We start from the raw sequence: 21,486 nt of genomic DNA on the forward strand, positions 1-21,486 counted from the left end.
ATATACGGTATGGTGTAGGGACATGTTCCCCCACGCCCGCGCTGCCCTGCACCCCGACTTGTGTTTAAGAACCACTGAATCAGACTATAGGAGGGAATAAAAGGAATGTTTGTCTAGAGTTTCTGGAGGATTCAAACCACTCTGTCTCTAAGGAAGAGGGCCTCATCGGAGGGCAGTTTTGCCTTCCAGGGGACCTTTGGCCATGTCTAGAGACATTTTTGGTTGTCCTAACTAAGGTAGGCTATGCGATTGGCATCTAATGGGTAGAGCCCAGGGACATTGCTAAACATTCAACAACACAGGACAGTCCTCAACAACAAAGAATAATTCAACCTAGGGGCCCCTGGGTGGCTCAGTCAGTTAAGCGTCCAGTTCTTGATCTCAGCTCAGGTCTTGATCTCAGAGACACGGATTCATCTACTTAAAACAAATAAATAAATAAATAAATAAAACCTAGCAAGAAAAAAATTTTAATTAAAAAGAAAAAAAGAATTATCCAGCCTTAAATGCCAGTAATGCTGAGGTGGAGAAACCCTGTTGTCAGGTGACTATCAAATCCACACTTAGGACTGAGAAATGAGTAGAGCCCACTAGGAAGTTTCTGCTTATCCTGGGGGTTTAATGAGATGCCATTTGTAAGAGCCCTTAATATAGGGCCTGGCACATAGTAGGTGCTTAATAAATTGTTTGCTGGGCTTAAAGTTAGAATCTCGCTTAATGGGGCCAACGCAGATACTGTGTTTTTGAGAAGCAGTGGAGAAGAGCTCAGCCTGCTTCCTGTCCTTCCAAGCTGGCCCTTCCTGCTTCACCCCACTACTCAGCGAAGGATCTCCTGGTGGTGTCTTTCATGATCTGGAAGCTCTAAAGCCAGCTCCAAATTCAGGTGTGACTCCACTCTATTACTATTACCAAAACTTTCTAATTTGGATTCGGAATTACTGACTTCTCAACTCTACATGGAAACACTTGCAAACACGTGGTTTAAAAAAGGAGCCCTCATGAACTCAGGCTCCACCCCCCCATCCCCCCCATCCCCCCCCCCCCCCCCCCCCCCCCCCCCCCCGCCAACACACTGGATCTGAAATAGGAGTCCATGAGTCCGAAGCAAAAGAATGGGGGAAGGTGGTTGGTGCTTACATGCTAGGAAGCTCTCAAGGACCACAAAGGCAAAGAAAATTGCTTTTAAATGAAAGAAATATTTCCATTTCATTTCAACCCCTAATGTATCATATAACTCTAATATCATTCTCTGTCCAACTGAAATATTTGAATCCAAATAATTCTTAAGTCATTTGGACTCTATTCAAATGTGAATTCATCTCTTTAATCATCTCTCCTCTTATTTTCAAAATACAGACTAATATTGAAACTTAACAGTCTACTTGTGGATTTTTTTTTTTAACTTTGAGATGGGTTTGTTGTTTGTTTTTTGTTTTTTGTTTTTCTATGGTCACTCTTGCTTTCTTCCCCATGATTACTTATTCGTCAGTGTCTTGAAGGTCTTAAGCTTGTCTTTTTCTATTTTTCATTTCCCCTCATTTAAATATTGTGGACAGCAAGCAGACTGAATAATGATGAATATCGATAGGCAGACTTAATAAGTCTTATGAAAAAGACCTTTTTATTCCAAGGAGGAAGTGTTGTTTCAGCAGCATATGGTTTTCACAGTGACAGAGTCAAACAGAGGGTAACCAGATGGGAGGAAATGGCATTTTCTGGCCACGCTGGCACTGAGAGGGAGTCACTCGTTTGGTATCCTAGTCCAATAAGTCCAGTGAAGGAAGGGAAATGACTTCTCAACTCTACATGGAAGTTGTCCCCGCAAAGTGTGTTTCTGTGTCATGTCTGTCTTGAGAGCTTTCTTGAATCTAAATGCTATCTTGGACTATCTGTGTGAAATGGAATGAGAAGTGTTGTGCTCAGATGTGCCACGCCTTCTTGATGTTCTCCTGTTGAAGGAGAAGAGAAGAGATGACCATACCAGCAAATACACACGCTCCACTCCTGTGTCTGTGGCAGACATTAACAATCAATCGTAGCACGTTTTTTGCAAAAACTATTCATACAGCCACTACATCTGATTGCAGGGTAGGCATGCAAGATTAAAAAGATATTCTGCCTCTACTAGGTAAAGAAAGATATGCTTAGAAGAGCTTTGGAATGTCACCACCACTGTATCCTTTTCCAGAAACCTCTTTAGCTCTCCAAATCCCATTTGCCCAAAGGTTGGAATAGAAGAAGGACACGTTGGCTTTGCTTTCTACATATCATTTTGGTTTGAAAATTTGTCTCCGAGTCTCTGAGTGTGTAGAAACAAGCAAATTGAATGAATTCCCTTTCTTTCTTAGTAGAACCCAAGTCCATAGTTTTTAAGCAAGGTGAAGATCTATCTTTATTTATTTACATCTTGAAACCATACAAGCTTACGTGCTTCTCCCCCTCCCCGCCCCCCCAAAACCCTACAACTACTGTTTTTCTTCAAATTCCTGGTGTTATTACTCTGGGGCCTCCCTCCCCACCATTTTTTCAAATAACTCCCTGGTGATACTTTATCCATGAGGCCTCAGTCTGAGATAGAGTTTTAGAAACAATCTAGAACCACATAAACAATGAATTCTGGAACACTGAAAGGAAATTCAAAAAAATAAATAAAAATTAAAAGTTGAAAAAAAATTTCTTGGAAGATATTAAAAAAATAAAATTACAGATATTCTGCTGGAAAAAAAAACCAAAAAAAGGAAACAATCTAGAATCAAAATTAATTCTACCATTTTATAATTTTCCCAGTCAGATGCAAAAAAAAAATACATGATTTTCAAGTATTTTCTACACTTAAGACTAAAAACAGCAGTTTTTTTTTTTCTTTAAGCAAATGCAATTCTCTAGGTACTTACTGTAAGAGGATTTTAGTCATTGGAGACGTTTAAAAAAAGATCTCCAGCGAGAATCTTTCTTCACATTTTTTTCAAAAGGATATTTACTTTGGAAAAATGCTACATTTAGAAAAATTGTGCCTTGGATGACAACTGGCCCACTAAGTTTTACTGTTTTTTTTGAGGGGGAGAGTGGGGCGGAGGAGGTTGGGGGCTGTGTGAAGGCAGTTCCAGTCACCCACCAGCCAAGCATGATTCTGGAGTTCATTTTCATTCATTTATTTCAACTAATTCACTCATTCATTCAATCCACAAACATGTCGAGGGTCTGCCATTTACAGAACACTGTGCTACACAGTGGGATTACAGCCATGAGTGGAACACTTTCTTTGACCTCCCATCCTTCTGAACTGGGTGCTGCCGGGGAATGATGACCTAATGTCAAGACAGTAGTTCTCATCAGGGAGATGTTGTCTCCCCATACACCTCGGGCGAGGTCCGGAGACATTTTCGGTCATCACAACTAGGGCAATGGTGCTATTGGCCTTTCGTGGATAGGAGCTGCTAGCCATCCTGCAATGCACAGGACAGCACCCACCACATAGTGTCGTCCAACACCGAACATCAAGTGTATGGAGGTCAGTAAACCTTGTCCTTAAACATCCCAAGAGATGTAAGGAATTAACTTCTGGCTACTGGTTCTAGTTAAGGACCACCCTTAGGAGAACTAAGGAAATAGTAGCTAGTAGTTCAACCCATTTATTATCAGGCTTTCTTCTCTCACGGAACCCTGACTGGGAACCATTGGTACCATTGCTCTTAGGGTGCCGGCCATAGACCAGCAACATCAGCATCACGGGGACTTGTTAGAAATGCAGAGTCTTGGGACTAACACCAGAGGAGCTGAATCAGGGCCCCCACTACATGTTAACGTGATCTCAGGTGACTTGTGTGCACAGTACAGCTGGAGAACTGCTGTTCTAATGAGATGCCAAACAGAAGTTTTAAGTGACAATTTTTTTTTTAAGATTTTACTTATTTATTTGACAGAGATCACAAGTAGGCAGAGAGGCAGGCAGAGAGAGAGGAGGGGAAGCAGTCTCCCTGCTGAGCAGAGAGCCCGACTCAGGACTCGATCTCAGGACCCTGAGATCATGACCTGATCCTAAGGCAGATCAGTGCTGTTGCTATGGACTGAATGTTTGGGTCCTTCTAAATTCGCATGCAGAAATGCTAACCCATAATATGAGGGTATTTGGGGCGGAGGGGCTTTGAGAGGTGATTAGGTTATGAGAGTGGAGCCCTCAGGAATGGGATCGGTGCCCTTATATAAGGGTCCCCAGATGCTCCCTCACCCCTCTGTCGTGTGAGGGAGCATAGAAACCACTGTCTATGAACCAAGAAGCAGGCCCTCACCAGCCACAGAATGTGCCTTAATCTTGGACTTCCCAACTTAGACTTGATCTTGGACTTCCCAACTTCCAGAACTGTGAGCAATGAATGTCTGCTGCCTGAGCCGCCAAGCCTATGGTATTTCTGTTGCAGCAGCCTGAACAGACTAAGGTAGCTAGGAAGGCGCCCAGCCCAGGGGATCAGGGTAGACTTCCATGAAAAATTGGCCTGTAAGTTCAGTGCTGGATGAGAGGCAGCAATCAGCCAGGAGAAGATTTTTCCCGGCAGTGGGAACAGCATGAGCAAAGGCTCAGAAGCAGGAGGGAACTTGGTTAATAAGAGGATGTGAAGAAAGATGTTTTGGGTCTAGAACCCTGTGAGCGAAGGATTGGAGGGAGTGATGGTGGAGAGATGAGCACGGTGTGTGGGAGCAGGTGGAAACGGTCTGCTGTGCGTGAACCCCAGGCCCTCGGCTGGTGTGACACGGGTAGGGATGCCATCCATCCATGGCCATGGGTCAGGAGATGCCTGATGCCCCAGCCCCTCAACATGGTTTTTCTAGGCAGCGGAGCCGACTGGTCAGACCACGGTCTACATCCCGTGAATAATCGCCGTCCCTGGTGACCCAAGTCTGCTGTGGGACAGAGTTTGAACAATGCTGCTGGGGGCAAAGTGCCCCCTGACCCCTGTGACTTAAGACTCCAGAGCCATTATGTCGATATATTTTTGTACAGATTTTGTAGTTTATTACACATTCTGGCAACGTTTAGATGCGATTTCAATGAGCCAGAATGTAGTACTGTAAACCTAAAACTGGATATCCCTTCAAGCTGTTAGAATCTGGCAGGAGAATGGCTCCCAATTACAAGCAGTTTCCAACCTCACTGTTCCCGTCCCGAAAGCATTGAAAACAAAATCCATTTTTAATGAGGGACTACTAAACACTTTGCATTCTATTAATGCCCCCTTTGGGCTCCTGGGCCCCAGTATACCTTACACACAAGGAATGACCGCCACCGGTTGCCAGGGCCCAGGGTCTCCTGGGGGTTTTGCTGGCAGTTGCAAATATGGCGCCTGAGCAAACGCGAATTAAGTCTTTCCTGTTCTCATCCTGCTAGATTCCTGTCGGCATGTGGATAGCCTGTGAGGCCGGGTGGGGGAATCAGGATCAAGAGAAGTCATTTTATCAGACAGACATATACATTTGGCTGCCCGACTCCTCATCTCTAGCATCTGACTAATCTTACGAGCCATCCATTATCCGCTCGGTAACTGGCAAACGTGAACTTGGCCAACGTCAAAGCCGAATGATGAGATCCAAGTTAGAAGAAGTGGGAGAAGGAGAGAAAGTACAAAGATGAGCCAGACGGTTTTCCAACCTGTAGGAACATGCTGTATTTACCAGGCCGGGTACGCAATCCAAACTCCGTTCCCATTGTCTGTCTTCTGCTCGGGGCCTGGGTTATGTTTGGTGCAAACAGGTCAGTGCTCACCCCCTCAACCCCTTCCTTCCATCGGATGATTGGCGTATTGTTTAGAGACGATGAGGGATGATCTTGTGCTCTGGAGGAAGTTGGCAAGAAAGTTTAATTCTATAAAAAGAAACGCGCGGTCAGGATACGGTTTCCTATTCTGAGTCAAGGCAGAGAAGAGAGTCAGAAATTCCAACCCAGAGGGTCAGGACCGGCTCCAGGATCGCTTGAATCACATCTGAAACATGTTCCCCGTGCTCCTTTCTCCTCCCTGTTCTTACAACTGGCCAACTAGGATTATACAACTCGCACTAATTTTATTTCACATGTGGCTGTTTCTTATTAGGAGCCCAAAGCTTATCTTTTCCTGTGCCGTGTCATCTCTCCTGATTCAGGTGAATAATTCCATTTCTTAACAGGGGGATTCTGTTCACACTCTTGGCTGGATGTAAGAGGGAAAAAAAAAAAAAAAAAAAAAAAAGGCGCCCTGAAACTTTTTCTTAAAGGGAGAGCCTTTCTGTGTTTGTTAACCCTGTGACCTTCCTTTTTCTCTCTGGACAGAGTCTTTCCTTTCCCCTTCTGAAGGGCTGTACATCAGGACCTGATGCAAAAGCGAGCATTTGAGTCAGCCAGTGGAATGTCTTGGGTCACCCAATACCCAGCAACTGTTTCTAGAGGGTTTTGTTTTCTCCCCCACCGGACCGGTGCATTTTCTTTTTTAACTCCGTTCACCAGATGTTTTGGCAGTGCAGAAACCTGGCTCCCCCGTCTTCCAAGCGGTTGAAATCGGATCCAGATCGCAGCCCGTTGCCTCGGCATCTCCAACCAAGTACTTACTGGTCCTTGACAATAATGTAAAGATTGAGTGCGGGTTTCTTGAGGCCTTGGGACATGGGATCCAGGTGTTGGCATTTTCCAGCCTTCAGGGCCTTAGAAGGCTTCTAGGGAAAGCCCAGATTCGTGGGTGTGAGTAGATTTCCCCTCCTTCCTCCGTCACTTTTCTTTCTCTGGCTGGGTATCAGAACCGGTGAAGCTGCGCCCCGCCCCGCCCCAAGCCCCCTCTCTCCCCCGCCCTACGCTGCGGGTGTTGGGGGGCGGGCGATGCCGTAGTGGCACGCATGTGATTCAAGCACATCTGGAGGAAGACTGCTAGGCCATCCCCCTTGGCTGTGTGCAACTCCAGCCCCCCCAACCCCCCGAGCCAGCGGGGAAATAGGGCTCGTTCGTCGGCCTCCTGTCTCCTCTGCCTCCTGCCCTGTTTTGCCACCCCGTCGGGCCTTGCCAAAATCCACGCATGGCACAGAGCACACATTAAACAGACGGAATGCAACATACATGTAAAGAAATAAGGGCTCTGCCAGGAACGTTGGCAGCCGCTCTGGAATGCTTTAAACAGTGTGTGTGTGGGTAGAGCGAGCCCAGAGCCGGCTAGGGCGCCTCATTCTCAAGAGCTGTTTCTTTCACAGCCGTGACCTGTTTTGCCAGTCAAAATAAATACGGTGTTAAATGCCCCCTTTTAGTGGCTCCTGATACCTTGGCCAGGCAGTTTGAAATATGACCTGCTCTCCTTGGAAAATGTCCTTTTAACTGAGTAGAAAGGATGTGCCCCTTCGAGGCAGTAAGTAGGGGGAGTCATGGATGGCAGAACTTTGTGAACACAGACACACTCAAGACGTAGGAGCGGGACCGCCATGGAGTGGACCCTGCTTGTTCGTAAGTCACTGCCTCTGGAAGCTTCACCGCAGACACAGAGTGACTCCTTGGGAGCACAGGGCTGACTTTCAGGAGCTCCCTATCACCTTGGCTGCAGCCGAGGAGGGTAAATCGGCAGCCCAGAATGGCTGGCTATTCCCCAGGGCCAGTCGAGGCAGACAGGTCATTCCATTCCTGCAGAAGGAAGAGAACCGTGATAACAAGGCACGGCCATAGTTCGAAGCCACTCGGATCACTAAGCTGCGTGGGTCCCCCTCCCCCACCCCCACCCCATCACCCGCAGCCACAGGCCACTCCATAACCACACTGGCATCCTGCCATGTGTGTAAGAAGCTAGCTGGATTTGCCCAGGAGAAACACCCCAGCGACTGCTCATCAAGAATTTTCTGGAGGCCAGGCATATCAGACGCAGCTTCTGAAGCATCGTGTTATCTCACGGGGTCGGAATATCACTACTCCTGCTTGATGTATATGAAGAGACGAAGTTCAGGGAGACGGAGGAGTGCTTGGCTTATCCACGACGACACAGCTGTGAAAAGGGAAGCTGGGATTTAAACCCAGGCTTGTCTACTTTTGGCGATCATCAGGCTGTAAGAGCCCCATGCTGGCTTCTACCAGATAGCATCATCATCGTCCTCTGAGAACAGGGCCGCGGAGGCAAGGGGCGGCATTGACCACTGAAGGTGTCGCAGGACGGGTCAGTTTTCTGAGGTCGCTGCAAGAAATGGTCACGAACTGTGTGGCTGACAACAGGAGTGTATTCTCTCGCAATTCTGGAGGCCAGAGATGTGAAAGCGAGGTGTTGGCAGGCCTGTGCCAGCCGCCCAAGGCTCTACAGGAGGGTCCTTCCTTTTCTCTGCCAGCGCTGGATGGTGGCTGGCTTCCCTGGTTTGTGGCCGTATCCCTCCAAGCTCTGCTGTCTTCACATGGCCTTCTTCCCTCTGTGTCCTCTCCCTTTTTCTCTGCTCGTCCAAGGATACCTGTATTGGACTTGAGGGCCCATGATAATCCGGGACAATCTCGTCCCAAGATCCTTACTTCATTCCATCTGCGAAGATGCCCTTCCCAATACAATAGGGCCCAGGGACTTGATTTCAAATCTTTGCAGGGACAAGGAGTACATTTTTCAGTCCACTGCTTAGGGAGGTGATGAAGCAATTTATCCAGCAAGGGTCTTTATGCTTTTCCAGTCCTGCCTGCAGGATTTATTGTAAAACTTTTAAGTTTTTTTGCCATCCCATGTCTTCTTTCTAAAACAATGAGTCTGGGGGCACCTGGCTGGCGCCGTCGGTAATATCGGTAATAGCAGGGTCCTGAGTTCAAGCCCCACCCTGGGCATGAAGCTACTTTAAAAATAAGAATAGATAAATAAATAAAACCATGAGTATAAACAATAGCAACCAACATCTGATAAACTCTCACCCAAGTTCTGCCACTTAGTGTCCTTGAGTGCTCACTGATAATCTGCAATAAAGACATTCTTCTTTCCTCACCAGTCAGGGTAGGAAAACAAAACTATGAGAGGTTAGGAGATCTCTGAGGTCTCCACGATCTCACAGCCAGGAACCAGGAAGAGTAGGATTGGAACTCCAGTCTGTCTGACTCTGGAGTCTCAACTCTTCCGCGGGATGCAAATCTGCCTTTTCTTGGAAACTTAGGACTTGGTTGAGAGGCTGTGATTTGGAAGGAGGCGGAGGTATGGGGCGATGGGACAATCTGTGCCACGTTCAGCCATGACTTATTCTGGAGCAGCACGTTCAGAAAGGCTGAAAACCAGGCATTTAGATCGGGAAGGTGATCCCTGAGTTACTTTCTCCGTAGGACTGTGGACCACTGTCTTTTCTCTCTCGAAGCTGAGACTGGAATCTTCCGGCAGAGAAACAGGAAGTGGGAAGCAAATGAGAAAAGGCCTATTTTTATTGTTTTTCAGATTCCGGTTCGGTAACATCTGCCAATAGTTATATTCTTATTGCAGGGAAATTTTTACTTTTGGTTGTTTTTTTTTTAAGATTTTATTTATTTATTTGACACACACACACACACACATACACACACACACACACACATACACACATACACACATACAGAGAGAGAACACAAGCAGGCAGAGCAGCAGGCAGAGAAAGAGAGAGAAGCAGGTCCCTGCCGAGCAAGGAGCGGGACTCGATTCCAGGAACCTGGGATCATGACCTGAGCCAAAGGCAGATGCTTAATTGACTGAGCCACCCAGGTGTCCCAAATTTTCACTTTTGTTAAGCAACTGTCTGACCCAGGAGACTGGGAAGAGCACGAAAGGAGAAATCAGCACCGCTGGCTTGGGGATGGCTGTGAATGGCTGGTGACTTCCGTTCCGTTGTCTGGTGACTGCATCTACTGAGCCTGGCTGCCGGCTGCACAGGATCCAGTCTCCCAAGGGGTCCGAGCTGCCGATGGCTAGGGGCTGTGGGCGTTGACTCAGTTGAGTTTCCCAACAATTCCGTGAAGCCAGATCAATAGTGACCTTGTCGGATGTTCGGGAGGCCATGGTCACTCTGAAAGTCACCCTGGGGCATCTCCAGGTTGCCTGAGATGGTCGTTGCTACAGTACTGTCTCTCAAACCCACGTACCAAGAATGCCCACTGCCTCATGGAGAGGAAATGTAGATAAGGTGAAGAGGAAATTCACTCACTCATTTGTCCGTCCATCCATCATCCATCCATCCACCCATCCATGCGAGTGTGTCTGTGTTGGTACCACGTGCCAAGAGAGCTAGGAAAATTCCTTCGTGCATTGTCTGCCTCGGGTCTCAGTGCTCTGCACTTTGCTGGACTGTGGGAATACCAAGTCACAGCCTCAGCCTTAAAGAAAACAATAATAATTCATCTTAGTGGTGAATACTATTGTAGAGATGTGGAAAGAGAGATCAAGAGAGGAGAGGGGGTCAGGAAGGCTTCCTGGAGAAGAAGACCCTTGAGTTGAGATCTGAAGGAGGAGGAGGAAGGTGTCTGCCCGAGAGGGAAGGCCTGGCTTCCTGAATTCAGGCTGGCCTGAATTTTAGGCAGTCCCCAGATTCACGTGCCTCTGCCAGGTGGAACATGGGGTCACCTCCATAGGGATGGGTCAATCGCCGGTGCCTGGAGCCTGCCAACCACCCCTCCTCCTGACCTTCACTTCCCCAGAATGCAGGCATAAGGGGTTAAGGTACAACAGGCGGCTCCAGGACTTGGCCTTATCCCCATTCTTCAGTCTTTCCCGGTTGGTGCTGATGTCACCCTGGTTGTTACTTCTTGATGTTTCACCACTGGGCCAGGGAGCAGTTGAGCTGAGAAGGCACAAGGTGGGACAGGCTGGCCACCAGCCTCCCTGGAGAATAGGGAGCCACAGAAGTGCTGGAGGGAAGGCTGGAAAACTAAGAACAGACCCTGGGGGAAGGACCTGGTGTGACATGGGACAAAAATAGACTTTGTCTTGAAGGTCATATGGAGCCATTGGGGGTTTTTCAGACATGCTACATTTTTATCGATGTGTAATTAGACACAATGTAATGCATAATTCTAAAGCCTGCAGTTTGATGAGGTTTGGTAAATGTTTCCCGCCATGGGACCAACACCCCTACATCCATATAGAACATCTCTGTTCCTCCGGAAAGTTCTTTCTGCCCATCCACGGGAAGATTTCAGTTAAGGGAAGCTACGTGGTTACATTTTTGCATCTTTCAGTCCTGGATTTAGAAAATTCTTTGGCTCATTTCTTGAGCCCCTTTTGTGTGCTGCACACTGTCCCGGCTGTAGAGAAGAGAGGTGGGTACATCTGGGTAGAGAAAGGCAAAGGACAAAGATCTGGTTTCGCTGGCATTCAACTTCTACATCCACTGGGGCTTGACATCTGGTTGAATGTTCTGCTGTTGCCATCTTGAAATTCTTAAGTTTTGAACAAGGGAATCTGTGTTTTTATTTTGCACCTGACCCCCGGCCCTCAATAATACAGCTGGGCCTGATGAATAAAGGGAATTAACAGGGAGCCTAGACAGACGATATGGTGGGGGGCAGGGAGGGGTCTTACAATCTTATAAAGAAGACCCTCTTGTGGGGAGTGAGGCAAGAAGCCAGGCAGGTACAAAGTGAATGTCACAAGAAGGATCCAATCCCCCAGAGTTCTCTTTCGAGGGATAAGCACACCGTGGTGGAGACATTTCATATCTGCTGTTGTTCCTATAACTCTACCCACAGCACCAGTAAATGTATATGGGCTCAATTAATTACCATGACTAACACATCTGACAAGCCAAATATTAGCTTGAGAGAACTGAGCACACTTACAAGTATTAAGTACAGATACAAATAATTAACAATAAGCTCACTGGCATTATTATCTTCTAATTAACTGTAAAAAAATATCACACCTTAATCCAGAGCAAAATGAAAACAAAAGGAAAGCGAGACCCCTGTCAGTTCTAGAAACGCAGGTGATACAAGGAAGAGAGAATATGGTTTGGTGGGTTTTAATTTGCACTAATGATTAATTTCATCAGCCTTCCTTTGCTGATAGCAGAGCCAAAATAAGTGCCTTGGTCCCCGTTTCTCCCTGCTGAGGCCAGATGTCCGATGGGAAGGGGTTGGCAGAGGGCTCACAGGAGGCATCATTACCAGAGGCGGGAGGAGCAACACTGGCATTCCCCTGGAAAAATTCATCTCCCTCAGCCTCAGAAACAACCTCTTGTCTCGTCTCTAGGATTTGGAGCAAAAAGAAGGTGATTTGAAAGGAATCCATTGTCTCTTGGCAATTGGTTCTTCTTCCTGAGAGAGGTTCTGGGTGCGTGTGATTCATCTGAAAACCCCCAAATTAATACCTGGCCTGCAGTGATAAACCTAGGTAAGTATTTCCAAAGCTGGGGAATCTAGAAACCACCATTTTGCCCTCTGATGTTGCTGTCCAAACACTGGAAGGAAGAATATTTTGCAATTTTCAGGGACAGTTGGCCCTAAAGTCTCTGTTTTGCTCTAAATAATGTGGCTTTGCTGCCTTGGGCTTCCCTGTTCTCTGGCAGGTGCAGACTTCCTTGTCTCCATTGTGTTAAAGGCCCATTGCCTTTGGTGGCCTTAAAACTCGCTGCAAATCACACCAGAAACCTTAACAGCTTCCCTCTTGTTCACTCTCTTTTTAGCTCCTGACCAGCCCTCGCAGGGGAACATACTATAGCCACCTTGAAATAATCATGGCCACCATTACTCTGTACTAACTATATGCAGGCTCTGTGATAAGAGCTTTTGCCACATTATCTTAGTTAATACTCGCAACAGAACATTGTGTTGGCTGTACCTTCGGAATGCGTTCAGAACCCGAGCATTTCTCAGCACCTCTATGCTACCACCCTGGTCCAAGGCCCCAGCTCGTCTCACGTGGATTACTGCAGTCTGCTCCCAACTGGTCTCCCTGCTGCTGCCCTTGTCTGTCTGTGGTCTATTTTCAACACAGCAGATTGAATGATGCTTTTGAAATATAAGTCAGCTCAGGTGAAAAACCTGTAAGGGCTCCTTATCTCTCTCTCAGAGTCAAATCCAGAGTCCTCACTGTGGCCCACAAAATCATCCCCTCTGTTCATCCTCACATGCCCTCTGGTCCAGGCACACCATTCTCTTTGCTTTTGTGTGCACATGGCAGAACACTCCTGCCCCAGGGCCTTTGCACTACCTCTTCCTCTCAGAGAGCCACATGACTGGTGTTTCTTCCTTCAAGTCTTTGTTCAGATATCACCTTATTGTTATGCTAATCACATCATTTAAAAGGCAGGCCTTCTCTCAGGCCTCCTGTTCTGTATTTTCCACATAAAACTTAACATTATCTACATACCTTATTGTTACATATTAGTAAATTGTCTGTCTTTCCTCGCAAGGACTGGGGTTCTTATCTATTTTTGTCAGTACTGAAAAATTTATGTGTTGCACAGTAGGTGTATGAATGAATAATAAATTATTATTTGAATGAATAAAAGATCCATGAAGTATGTCCTATAATCAGTCCCACATTACAGAGGAAGAACCCCAGGGTCTTAGAAGGGTTAAGTGATTTTCCCAAGTTAGATCACGTCAGAATTGGGACTTCAGCCCAAGTCTTTTTTTTTTTTTAATTAAAGATTTTATTTGTTTATTTGACAGAAAGAGAGATCACAAGTAGGCAGAGAGGTAGGCAGAGAGAGAGGGGGAAGCAGTCTCCCCACCGAGCAGAGAGCCTGATGCAGAGCTCAATCCCAGGACCCCGAGACCATGACCTGAGCCTAAGGCAGAGGCTTAACCCACTGAGCCACCCAGGTGCCTCATTCAGCCCAAGTCTTACTGCCTGGACTCAGAAGACATACAGAAACTCAGGGGAGGTTTCCTCCACTCATTTCATGTCCTCTAGTGTCCAGAGACTATTCTTCTGGGGTTTGAAAAGCAAATCTTGATGAGGATAAACAAATAATTACCATAGATCCCACAATTCCTCTCCGATCTATGTACTCAAGAGAAGCGAAAACAGATGTTTGAAGAAAAATGTATACAGGAATGTTCATAGCAGCATTATTCATAATATCTAAAATATTAAACATCCAAAATGTCCATCAACTGATGAATGGATAAACAAGTTGTGGCATGTCCTCATGTTGGAATAGTATACAGCTATAAAGAGGAATGAGGGACTGCTTACAAGCTATAGCCTGGATGAACCTTGAACACTTGATGTTAAGTGAAAGAAGTCAGTCACAGAGGGCCATACACGGTATGGTTCCACGTATATAAAATGTCTAGAATAGGCAAATCCACAGAGACAGAAAGCACATTAGTGGTTTCCAGGGGCTGGGAGGGGGAAGGGGGGGAAAGGATAGTAATGCTAATGGATGCCAGATTTCCTTTTGGAGTGATTAGAAAGTTCTGGATGCACTGAAGGTTGCCTAATACCTTAAATGCACCTGATGCCACTGAATGTTACAGTTTTTAAATGGTTAAAATGGTACATTTTACGTGAATATATTTTCCCACAATTTTTTAAAAAAGAAATCTTTCTCTTTTTTTTGAAGATTTTATTTATGTATTTGAGAGAAAGAGAGAGAGAGCATGAGTGTGAGTGGGGGGAGGGCGGGAGAAGCAGGGGGTGAGGGAAAAGCAGACACCCTGCTGAGCAAGGAGCCCTACATGGGGCTCGATCCCAGGACCCTGGGATCATGATCTGAGCCAAAGGCAGCTGCTCAACCGACTGAGCCACCCAGGTGCTCCCAAAAGGTAAATCTTTCAGTTCTGGCCTTGGTGAAAGGATATTTTGGTTTGGTTCTGGTTTGGTAGGCAGGCAGGTAGCAAGGAATGAAGCTCGTTTGTGGTAACTATAGCCCAGGAGGAGCTATGACCTGTCAGATTAAAGTGTATAACAACTTGTACCTGTGGCTTGATTCGATCATTCAGACCACAGAGTTGCACTCTGATCTTCCGTATCCTCAAAAATAGTGACAAGCCTGCCGTGGTGCTATTCAGACATGGCGGGAAGCCAATTCTTTATGTCCTTTTGCATTACCAAAGCCATATACCCTTGACATAAAAAAAAAAATCTAAATAATAAGAAGGAAAGTTTCCCCTTTCACCGGTAGCATTTCCAGCCTGGGCGTAGCCATCACCATCTCATCTGCAACCTGGTGTGGATCCTTTCAGACCCCACTTTACTCATGTATAAACATCCATGTGTAAATATGCACATCTTTGTTGAAAGCTTTTTTTTTTTTTTAACTAAAACCTCCCTCATACCATAGATGTTGGTCTGCACCTTGCCTTTTTTCACTCAATACTGTATCCTAAAAATCTTGCCATATGAATACATACAGATTTATCTCTTTCTTCGTGGCTACAGAGCATAGATATATCACCATTGACATAATTAATCTCCTCCTGTCAGATAATTATCTTGCCTCCCCTTTCTCACCATCACAAACCAGCTTGCGAGGAATACCCTGTTCAAATATTCTTGTATACTCGGGACATTTTTCTCCTGGCAGAGAGAGCCCTAGAAGTGAGATTTTTGGGTCAAAGTCAAAGCCCTTCTGTCCTGTGACTTTTTAAGAGCACATCAGTTTGGGATGCAAATGGGTATTGTGTCTGGCCATAGGACAAAAAAGCTAGAACTTCGAGCTCGAGGTCAGGCTTTGCTCAACTCCGCATCCCACCCTGCATCTTGGACCCATAGTTATTCTCATTCATTTTATGGGCTCACTGTCTCCAGATTGACTCCAGCAGAGGGAAAAGAAATCAGGTCCTTCTGTGCCATTCTTCAAACATTTAGAGGAAATTGATTTTCCACATGGGCTGTAGCCAAGCAAGGGATGTGCCGGCACAGAAGTCCCTATGACATGCCATTACTATTAGCACTTGCAACAATTAGACTCAACCCAACTTGCGATATTTTATTAGCGAATGTAATTCCTCATCAGGCTAATATTGCAGATTGCCAAAAGCAGCAGCAATTCTAAAATAGGATTTACTTCATAATCCCTTTGAAAGGGAAGAACTTGTAGAGACTTGAAGTGTCTGGAGAAAGAGAGCTTTTATTCTCCTGAGCAAGGACAAAAGGCAGTTGGTCCAAGAGGCTCATGCTTATGTTTCCTTTCCGCTCTTGACCTTCGTCATGTTCTCTCTCACGGCATCAGCTGGGATGGTTTCACCTGCAAAGAACAAAAACGCAGTCTCAGACTGGCTTCGATAATACAGCAATGTCATATACCACTGAAACCTGTGGTCCCAAGGTGAGGCGGATTTAGGGCTAGTTGACTCTGAACAATGTCATCAGGAATCCAGGTCCTTTCCCAAAGTGGTTAAGAACTCTGGCTCTGGAACCAGCTTGTTTGGCAGTGATTTTCAAGTCCACTTCTCAAGGGCTGTGTGACCTTGGACAAATTACTTAACCTCTGGAAGCCTCAGTTTCCTCAGCTATGAAAAACAGGAGGACGAGAGTACACCAACTTACAGGGCTGTTGTGGGTGGGCAAACTTTCTCTGTAAAGGACGAGATAGCAAATATTTTAGGCTTTGCTCTTGGCAAAGTAGTTGGCAGTCTCTTCCACTACTTCACTTGGCTCTGGTAGAATGAAAGCCGCCACAGACAATAGGTAAATGAGTAGGCATGGTTGGGTTTCAACAAAATTTATTTATGGACATTGAAAGTAGAATTTCATTTCCCCCTAAATATTATTGTTCTTTTGATTTTTATGCAACCATTAAAAAATTTTGCATTTTTAATGGTTGCATAAAAATCAACATCCAAATAAGTGGGGTTACCCCACTGAGCCAAAGCATGTGATACATTTAGACTAGGACCTGGCAGGCTCTAAGGGATCAGTAAGTTTTTGCCACTGTTATTGCTGCTGTTAAGACCATCATACTCTCTCCAGTCTTCCGTTGTCCGTGTTGGCTTCATCCCCAGTGTGGTAGCAAGACGGCTGCCTCAGTCTGCCGTAGGGCATCCAGAAGGAGAAGAAAGAACATTTCTTCCTATCACACTTTGTTAGGAGCGAGATCTCTTCCCACCTGTCTCACACGTCCCCACAGGTCTCAGAGAACAGAATGGGATCACATGCTCTCTGCCCAACCAATCACCAGCAAGGGGAGGGGTTATCCTTTGACCAATCAGGCTCGCCTCTGGAGCCAGGGGTGGAGTCAGTTTGCCCAGAGTCACGTGCTGCGCACGGACTGGGGGACTGAATACCTGACCCAGACAGTACTTGTGCTCGGGTCAGGGGAGCTAGGGCGCGGATGCTGGGTCTGCAGGCAAGCCGCCAAGCTTGCCACACCCACTCTTTCAAATCCGCGTGAATTTATCGCAAGCAGAGGACGCGCTAATCTGGTTTATATATATCATCTTAACACAAGAGCTAGCCTTTTGAAGATTTGGGCTGGAGAACATAGGCTCTGCTGACCTTTAAGTCCTTTTAAATAGCCACTGTGGTCATAACTCATCGGATCGTAAGAATTCCAAACAACTTTATGGCACTTTTGAGTTTACTATACACCCTCCCCGTCTGATGCCTCATTTGACCTTCACAGTTCTCTGAGGCGAGGACCATCACGCTCATTTCACAGGAAAGAGGAGGAGTGACATGTCCAAGGGCACGTAGTTAAGTCTAGAAACTGGACTTTGAACTTCCCAGATTCCTTGCCCTTTGCCACCCTACCTCTTCGGTGCACTCTGAAAGTGTAGGCGGCAAGACAGCCGAGGGGATTTTGCCGAGAGCCAACACAGCCCTAAAACCTTTGAAGACTTTTAGGTAAAATTTCATGATTTTCTTTGGAATGTCCACAACTCCCATATACTATGGAATCTCAGGAAATGATAAAATCATAGCAATAATTATTCTGATGAAATGCAGACATGCCTTTTTTTTCTGATCTCAAAGGGAAACATCACAGTTCCTGCATCTCTTTATATTTAAGTCACAATTGCAGGTGTGCCTCCTTACATTTAGGTCCTCGTTTTGGCTTACTGACCTGCAAGATGAGAAGAAGGACTCCCCCAAACAAAAGAAATTTGGTTGAGTGAACTGGCTTTACCCAAGTGAGGGAATATCATGCAACCTTTGGCTTTAATACTTATGAAAAATTTTAGTGTCTTGTGAGAGATCTTTTTTTGTTTTTAAGATTTTATTTTACTTTTTAAGTAATTTCTACCTCCAACGTGGGGCTCAAACTCACAACCCTGTGATCTAGAGTTGCATGCCCTGCTGACTGAGCCAGCCAGGCACCCCCTTGAGAACAATCTTAAGATGTGGCATTAAAGGGGATGCTTGGGCGGTTCAGTCAGTTGAGTGTCTGCCTTTGGCTCAGGTCACAATCTTGGGGTTCTGGGATCAAGTCCCACATCAGGCTTCCTGGGAACCTGCTCCTCCCTCTGCCTGCTGCTCCCTCTGCTTTACTCTCTCTTTCTCTCTTTGACAAATAAATAAATAAGACCTCTAAAAATATGTAGCATTAAGGGATAAAATAGGGACACCAAATTACATACCAAGACAGTATCAGCTCTGTGTTAAAAATGATAGGAAAGATTGGCAGTAAAGAAACCAAAGAGTTAACCAAGTTGCCTTTGGACAGTGAGATCATGAGTAGTGAGTAGGTTTTTTTTTTTTTCCTCCCAGCTTCTTTATATATTTTTTCTATGCTTTCCAGTCTTCCTACAGTACTCATTTTTATGATCAAAGAAAAACATAAAGTAAAAGCCAGAGGAAGACCAGGTAGTTTTGCAGGCTAGGGTTTCTTATGATATAGACAGATCCCGGCAATAAAGAATGAAGTGAGGCAAACCAGGGCCATTTGCAGAGTGAAGGGATGAAAACCGTATCTTGAAGGATGCTCCTCCTTCTGAGGTGTATATGTAACCCCAGCACAGCGGGCCAATAGGAGAAGATGGTCAGAATCCTCCAGATACTAACAAGCTATGTGTCAGCTATGTGTCAGAAACTAACAAGCTATGTGGTTTTGAGCAAATTAACCCCTCTGACCTTCAGTTTCTTCATCTGTTATGTGAGGATAATAAGGCTTAGTATATAAGGTTCAAATTCTCTCGATCATTTAATAAATTTTTACTGAATACCTACCACCATAGGGACTGTGGATGCCACAGTGGCCAAAAAGACAAGGTTCCTGCCCTCCAGCACATATTGGAGGCTTAGGGCTTGGAGTTGAGGAGCTTATTGGGGGGGAACAGCAAGTGCAAAAGTCCTGGGGTAGCCAAAGCTTGGCCCTTTATACCAGAAAGTGGTCTTATGTATCTGGAGCTTAGTAAGTAGGTAGAGAATGGGAGAAGATGGGGAGAGAGGTAGGCAGGGCCCAAGCCTTGCAGACCAGGGCAAGAAACTTTGATTTCATTCTAAGTATAATGGGAAGCCACTTAAGGGTTTTAGCCGCAGACTAGCATGATCTGATTTAGAGTTTAGATCTTAAAAAGGCCACTTTGCTGCCATGTAAAGGATGGATTGTAGGATTGTGTGAGACGATCAATACACAAAAGCACTTAACACTGGGTCTGGCACAAAGTAAGTGTCTTAATAAGTGGTAACTGTTTTTCATTATTATCATCATTATCCTTATTACTATTAGTACTCTTTTGTCTGCCTAGAGCTGGCTCACAATTCTTGGACATTTGACTTCATACAAAATCGACCAAAGCATTCCAATGAGCTGGTGAATTTTTCAGGTTTGTTTTCCAAGTGTTTGCACACCCTCAGAAAGGTGATGTTTCAAAGCCAAACTCAAGCTCATACCTGTAGCAGGGGGAAAAAAACACACACACACACAACAAAAACAAAACAGTGGACACATTCCTGAACCCACTATTCTTTCATCCTTCCCACGTAAGCTTTGGTTATCTTGTAGCTCAAAGAAGACCCTGGGTCTTGATTACAGGTTTCAATCTCCACCAAAGTACTGGCTGTCCACAGGCGCTGTTATGAAATCCAGCGTATTTGGGTATATTTAAAAATGCCTCCCCTCCTGCCAACAGCCCCTTCCTTAAGACTCAGGTCAGAGATGACTTTTTCTAGGAAGCCTCTGGTGCCCTCAGGCCATGCCCCACACCAAGGCTGTGTCCTCCTGTCTGTGTTCTTGGAGCTTAGGCAAAACACTCACCCCCTGGGCTGATGTGAATTTTTTCATCCAGGCTCTACATTCCTGGAGCTGTGCTGGTTGATACGATAGCCACTGGCCCTGTGTGTGGCTTTCTTAAAATCTTGCTGAATTTAATGCAAATTAAATAAAATTTCAAATCCAGTCTCTCAGTTGCACTGGTCATATTTCAAGTCCTCAGTAGCCACCAGTGGGTACCGTATTGGGTAGTGCAGACAGCGAATATTTTTCTCCTCGCAGAAAGTTCCAGGGGACGGCACTGCCTGGGAGTGTAGGGGCAGGAATCATGTGTTATTTATTCATTTAGGACTAGCAGGGTGTTTAAGACACAGATTGAGAGGCAGGCAGACCTCAGTTCAAATCCCAGCTCTTAATCTTACGAGCTATGTGATCTCAGCCAAGTTCAATTTCTCGACACTTACCCCATAGTGTTGCTTATATAAGTTAATACACAGAAAGGGCTTAAAACAGAGCCTAAACGCATTGTAAACCCCAAGGACATCATCCCCAGGGAAACAGCCAGCCCCTAGTAGGCTCTATTAAATGTTCATTGATTGTCTGAGTAAATGGATAAAAGAACAATTAAAGGGGCGCGCTTGGGTGGCTCAGTGAGTTAAGCATCTGCCTTTGGCTCAGGTCATGATCCCAGGGTTTGGGATTGAGCCCCGCATCAGGATCCTTGCTTGGTGGGAAGACTGCTTCTCCCCCTCCCACTCCCCCTGCCTGTGTTCCCTCCCTTGCTGTGTCCCTCTCTGTCAAATAAATAAATAAAATCTTAAAAAAAAAAAAAAGAAAAGAAAAGAGAAGAAAAATCAAAGGAACAGACCCTATTTCTGGCTTCATTGAAAGTAGAATACCTCTTGTGACACCAAATATGATTGCAATTAATAATAATAGCTTCTAACTACTCAGTACTTACTGCATACCAGACACTGTGTGAAGTGCTCCACGCAGTCCTCCCAACAGCCCGGTGACCGAGATACTATTAAAAATGGCCTCGTTGGGGTGCCTGGGTGGCTCAGTGGGTTAAAGCCTCTGCCTTCAGCTCAGATCATGATCTCAGGGTCCTGGGATTGAGCCCCGCATCAGGCTCTCTGCTCAGCAGGAAGCCTGCTTCCTCCTCTCTCTGCCTGCTTCTCTGCCTACTTGTGATCTCTGTCTGTCAAATAAATAAAACCTTAAAAAAAAAATGGCCTCCTTGGGGAGAAACTGAGGCTCCAAGATAGGAAGTAAAAGCCCATAGGAGGGATGAGGATTTGAAGTGGTCCTTCTCTGCCTTGGTGGAGTTATTGCTTCTAGATTATTGGCCCCCATGATTGCTTCTAGAGGTGTTTCCACCTTACTCTCTCTGCTCTCTAGGAGGGGTGGGAGCTGGAGGTCAATTCAACCAGGGGCTGCGACGCACCCATCCTGACCCTTGGGGATGGC

This window comes from Mustela erminea, chromosome 13 (assembly GCF_009829155.1).
Source record: "Mustela erminea isolate mMusErm1 chromosome 13, mMusErm1.Pri, whole genome shotgun sequence".
Taxonomy (NCBI): Eukaryota; Metazoa; Chordata; class Mammalia; order Carnivora; family Mustelidae; genus Mustela; species Mustela erminea.